Here is a 6,236-nt window from a genome sequence, read left to right on the forward strand (position 1 = left end):
CTCCTTGGGCAGTGGAAGCGCCTGCCTTGCTGAGGCAGAGCCACTTCACTGCGTGGGGCGCGATTTTGTGTCAGGAGAACAAACCCCGCTTTGCCTGCCTCCATCCGGATGAGCAGCTCTGGTTTATGAAGGTAAGAGTGGCATGGAGCTTGCGTTGGCTTTCCTAAAGGCTGCCTGGGCACTCGGCACTGGAAAGAAGCAGGGCACAAACTCAGGTGGTTACGGAGTAGTTTAGGCTCCTAAATGGAGGCTTTAGATTTTGCAAAGCCTTTGTACCAGGCAGAGCTCTGCACGCCTGTCCCCTGTTGGTTGAGCTGTCATTTCAAAGGCAAAGGACTGCAAAGCCGCTTTGCGAATGCCGCAAGCCCTGCAGCGTGCAGATCCCTGAGCCCTTGCCGTCTGGGATAGCAACCTGTGCCGGACCCCCGCGCTCCGCAGGGTGGGTTGCTGGTTGCTGGTATTGGGGCGCAAGCGAGCACCGGGTGCCCCAAAGCGTTTGTAGGAATGTGCTGACCAAATTGCGCTTTTCCCAGTGCTGCCGACTAACATTTCCCAGTTCCACACACTGCAACTTCTGCTCGAAGCTGGACGCTCTGCCACCACCCAGGCACGGCCTTTTTCCGGAACCGTTCGTACGAGCGAATCTCAGCCACTTGGATGGCAAACCGAGCGCGTTCCGGGGGGGCTGTTGTGCATCGGCTCAGGACCAACTCCACTGGGGAGCAGAACCAGGGCTCGTCCCGCCTGCCCCCTCCCACCTCCCCCCCTCCAAAAATGTGGGGGCCGCCTGAAATGGCTTTTTTAAAGGGCCCAGCCTCCCTCGCGGTCGGAGGTGGGAGGAAGCCCTTCGCCAAAATGTCCCCGGCTGTCGTTCCCCGCTCCCCCCGCCAGGTGGCGGCAGGGGCTGCCCGACCCAAGGGCACGGGCGTGTCCGGGGGCGGCCCGGGCGCCTCCCTGCATTGGAAAAAGAAAAATAAATTCCTTGCTTAGAAGCGGATCGAGCTCCCGGCCGCGCTGGGCTCCGCGGCCGGTGCGGCTGGGTGGGCGAGGGGCACGGGTGCCATGTCCCGTGCCAGCCTGGGAGCCGCGGCTGGTGCGGCTGGGTGGGCGAGGGCACGGGTGCCATGTCCCGTGCCAGCCTGGGAGCCGCGGCTGGTGCGGCTGGGTGGGCGAGGGCACGGGTGCCATGTCCCGTGCCAGCCTGGGAGCCGCGGCTGGTGCGGCTGGGTGGGCGAGGGCACGGGTGCCATGTCCCGTGCCAGCCTGGGAGCCGCGGCTGGTGCGGCTGGGTGGGCGAGGGCACGGGTGCCATGTCCCGTGCCAGCCTGGGAGCCGCGGCTGGTGCGGCTGGGTGGGCGAGGGCACGGGTGCCATGTCCCGTGCCAGCCTGGGAGCCGCGGCTGGTGCGGCTGGGTGGGCGAGGGCACGGGTGCCATGTCCCGTGCCAGCCTGGGAGCCGCGGCTGGTGCGGCTGGGTGGGCGAGGGCACGGGTGCCATGTCCCGTGCCAGCCTGGGAGCCGCGGCTGGTGCAGCTCCGGCTTAGGGCACGGTGCTGAGGCTGCTCCCACATCCCCGCCTGGGAGGGCCCCGATGGGGTGAGGGGCTCCCGGGTGCGAGGGCAGCAGGTTTGCTCTTCCCAGAGCACTTAGCCCGTCGCCTTGGTTTCCCCGGCGCTGAGCCTTGCTTAGCAAAAGGCCCTAAAGACAAATACAGCTAATTATCTCCTCAACGAGCAAGTGCCGCTTTTCGTTCTAAAATGTTTTTGCTCTCTCGTTCGGTGTCCTTGGTTTAAGTGTTTGCACCACAGCTCCACATCAATCAAGGCCCGAGCAGCAGCCAGCAGCCATTAGGCACATCGCCGCCCAGCAGCTGATCCCCCCCCGCGGGCCAGCGTGGCCATCGCTGGTGCGCAGCTCGCGCGGGCAGCATCTCGATTCCCCCTGATTGTTTGTGTACACAAATTAAGCGGGAGCATCTCGGGGCGGTTGGATGGGATGTGCTACATGATGTGGAACAGAACAGGAGGGATCACATGGAGCTTTTCTGCCGGGTGGGGGGGGACGTCGGTGAGTGCGGGGACAGGGCTGGTGTCTGCTCTGGAGGGGAGTCTGGGGTAAAATAGTCCAACTGGGGGAAGGGGGAGGCAGAGGGAAGGGTAAGAAAAGAGTTGTGCTGGGAAGATGTTCAGGATCTTTCTGGTGGTTTAGGGATGGGAAGAGAAGCCCTTGGCTCCGCACATGGATGGGTCAAATTCACTGCAATGTTTTTTGTAGAAAAGCAGCAGCAGAGACCTCAGCACCAGCCGGGGTGGCACTGGGGGGAGGGTGTGGGGGGGAGTGTCCTGGCACAGCCCTTGCTGCTTCCGAGGGGCTGTGATTTACAGAGCAGCCCTGTGAGGGGAGAGGGGCCTGTCCATGGGCACCCCAGCGGGGCAGGGACCCCACATCCTCGCCCCACTGTGCCCCCAAGCTGTAGTGCCCAGCAGAACATCTCCCTTCCCCGGCACCAGGGCCTCCCCGTGTATGGACGTAACATCCCAGCTATGAAAAGCCAACTCCCACTGAAAGGACAGCTAATTAATTAAGAGGACCTGTGCAATGAAAGCTCTCCAGTCCCAGAGATGGGATGGGGAGAGCGAGCGCTGCTGCCGCCTCGGATGCCAGGTCGTGCTGTCGTGCCTGTGCGTGGCTCGCTGCGGACCCAGGCTTTTTCACCGGATCCTGTGTCCCGGGGCATTACAGCAGCCTCTGGCGCACAGCTAACAGGGACACCAGCCCATTAGCCCCCAGCAGGCCCTGGTTGCCCCCAGGCCATAGTCAAGGGCATCCTCCCCTCTGCACGCTGGAGCTTCTGTGCACTGGAGGGCTCGGAGCCGCTGCTCTGGAGGCAGAGCCCCTTCATCTGCTCTTCCCCTGACCCCCAGAGAAGTGCCCCAGGCTGCAAGTGCCCCCGGGTATGGTGAACTCCTCTGTCTCCACAGCTCTGCTGGGGACATCCGAGCGCTTCAGGGCAGCGCTGAGACGGGAGGACCTGGATGGATGTTTGGATGGATCCTGCTCCAGCCAGGCTTTGCCATGAAGCCCCGGCACGAAGCATCTGCCCCAGCTGCCCTCTCCTCCTGGCAGGGGAGGCAGAAGGAAGGGCAAATTTTGCTCCTCTCATTAGGTGTGTGCCTGTGGGCCGTTTGCAGGGACAGCACTACCCAACCTCTGAGTGCCCAGCTCTGGGCTCGCCTGCCGTCCCCCACGCTTGGCTGCAAATCCTCAGCTGTGTTCAGTAGCTGTGAGCGGGGTCTGGGAAAGAAAAGCCGTTTCACTTGTTGCCACTTGTAGAAAGAAAATGAGCTGCAGGTGTTTAGTGCAGCACCACATGGCATTATACAGAGGCACAGGTAGGTACTGAGCCAGCTCCAGCCCTCAGGAGAGCTTTACCACCCTTGCGTGACCCAGCTACCCCGGGAGTGCCCTTAGCTGCATTTTTTCTGCTAAACCAGAAGCCAAACACAGGTTGCACACCCATACCTCAGGCCATGAGATGCAGGACCTGCTTATTTTTAACCTCACTCAGTGCATTTGCAGTCGGGTCGCTTCTCGCCCTACTCTGTCGCAGGAGAAGCACCGCTCGAGCCCCCGCACGCTGGTGGGCAGAAGCCGGGGTAGGCTCACACCGCCGCAGAGGACAGCACAGGTCGCTTCTCCGGGACAGGCACCAGGGGCTCTTACCACACTGCTTGATTTGCTTTTTGGTATTACAGCTATTCTACAACCTTCCTTGGCACCGGCTGGGCCTCCTGGCTGCTCTCCCTTGCCCTGCGTCCTGCACAGAGCCATGGGGCGACCGTGTCTGAAATGCTGTTGTCCTGCTGGGCTCCCTGCATGGTAAATGCTTGCAGACCCCGGCGTCTGAGGCAGTTGCATGTGACCACAGCTACGCAGCCCCATGCAGCAGGATTTCATGTGAGTGTCGCAAAAAAAACCCCAAACCCTCAATTCCCCAGAGAGGGGTTTTGCAGGTGAGGGGCAGAAGGGCTGGGGAGTGCTGCCCTTCATCCCAGCAGCATCCCTGCCCACCTCCCCTGAGCCCCCTTCCCTTGCGCAGCCGGGGGCAGCAGGGCTGGAAGCAGCCTGGTGGAGCGGGGGGGCTGTGTAATGCAGCCCGGCAAGGGGGTCCCTGCACCTCCAGCATCTGATCTGCACCTCCAGCATCTGATCTGCACCAGCATCTCAGTTTCTGCATTTTCTACAGCTCCAGCCTCCCAGGCTCTGCATCTGCCGCAGCTCCAGCATCTCTGTCGTCCAGGTCAGCATCTCTGCACCAGCGGCTGCTGTACCCTGCGGGTCCTGGGCTGGGGCTGGCTGGGAGCGGGGGTCCTGAAGTGCCCAGGGGTTATTGGTCTGCCCAGGGAAGCTGGTGGGGGGCACAGGAAAGCCTCCCCCATGGCAGCTCCAGGGGGGGCTCCACAAGCCTGAGCCGGGGAAGGCTGTTGGGACACCCCAGACATAAGGAGCTGTTTCCAGCCCATGTCATGGACCAAACCACGCAGGACGTGCTGTGCAGGAGGGGGCTTGCAGGCAGCCTTGCTCAGCCCAGCATCCTCATTTTACACTGCAAAGGGCTTTTCTTAGGCTTTTAGCATAATAGGGTAAACCAAAAAGCTTGGTGCTGCTGATTCTAGCATAACCCTGCTCTAAAACAAAAAAAACCCCACCTCTCTTAAGTTGTGGCACTGCTGCAGGGCTGGCTAATTCGCGAGGGGTAGGGTCACCGAGGCAGGAATCACTGCACCGGCCTCACCATGGCCAGGCCACCCCTGGTCAGGGCCGAGCATGGGCAGCACTGGCAGGGACAGCCCTGTCCCCACCCGGCCGTGGTGGGGTGGCTCGGGGGATGGGTACAGCCAAGGCGCAGCATTACCTGTGCCTGCACCCCTCGTGCCCATCCCCGCCGCGGGCAGGGTGCCACCACCCCAGGTCAGCTGCCGAAAATGAGCTTTCTTCCTATTTTTTTCCCTCTGGGCAGGACCCCAGTGTTCCCCGGGAAATGGCTCTGCCCTGAGCTGCTCCACGTGTCCCCGAGGCGCTGGGCGCCTTCTCAGAGCTGGGGGGGTGGCAGCCCGAGGTGCGAGGCTTCCAGGCGGAGAGCGGGTCCCACCGGAGCCCGCCCTGCCCGGCCTCATCCTGCACCGGGCCTGGGGCACTGCGCCTGCCCAGAGGTCCCTGCCATCGCGCCCCTGCCCGCGGGGCCGTGGAGTGGGTGCCCCAGCGAGCGATGCCCATGGGGAGGCTGGGCTCTCCCTGCCGGCACCTTCTCCTCCTCCGACCCCGTTGGGAAGGGGCTGGGATCACTGGGTGCGACCCTGCCCATCCGGGCTGGGCAGGGGTGCCCCAAATTGCCCAGCTCCCCTGGGTCCAGACCAGGGTGGGTGACTCTTTAATCCACCAAGCTTTAATATCTTTATTTATTGTGTTTATGCGGGTGCTGGGCAGGTGAGATGCCCCTCACAGCAAGGATGGGCGGCGTGAGGGGAGAGTAAACCGGTGCGGTGTGTGCTAAGCACAGCAAATACTGCCCTTCTGTGCTCTTCTCCCCCTCCTTTTATTATCCCCTTTTAATGTGTTTATGGTTTTTATTTCAGCGGATCAGCTGCCTTTTAATGGCTGTTGTTCTTTTCTGTACTTGGACGTGAGAAGAGCTGTTTTATTTTTAATTACTCATGCTTGGTAAAAACTTCAGTGGTTAAATTGTCAGGAAAATCGTAACACAAATGTCCTGATACTGCCAGGGGAGGCTGGAGAGCTGGGGAGGCTCCACCGGTGCCAGGATGCTCCAGATAAGGACGGAGCATGGAGGAGGGAAAGCAAATGCAGCGATAAGGGGCGTAAACCACTGCTGTGGGGCACTGCGGCGTTTGAAGTACAGGTGAAAGAAACCCAGACGTCTTCCCGCTCCGCTTTGCAACAACATGTTTATTGAGTGTGCTTAAAAAAACCCCACAAAAATGGAAAAGAGAAAAATGCAGAGACCACTCTATCGCATGCTCTACACCAGGGTACAAACCCAAAACGATGACGGACACCACAGCCACGCCAGGAGGTTGGACGTGTGAGTGCTTGGGGCGAGGTGGGCGCAGGACCCGAAGGGACCCGGGAGGATGGCACCGGCGGGCGCGATGTGGTGGCACAGATGCCCCCATCCGCCGCCTGGCGCGTGTAGCCAGAGACCCTCGGTTCGTCCC

This window comes from Egretta garzetta, unplaced genomic scaffold (assembly GCF_000687185.1).
Source record: "Egretta garzetta isolate BGI_Z169 unplaced genomic scaffold, ASM68718v1 scaffold34, whole genome shotgun sequence".
Taxonomy (NCBI): Eukaryota; Metazoa; Chordata; class Aves; order Pelecaniformes; family Ardeidae; genus Egretta; species Egretta garzetta.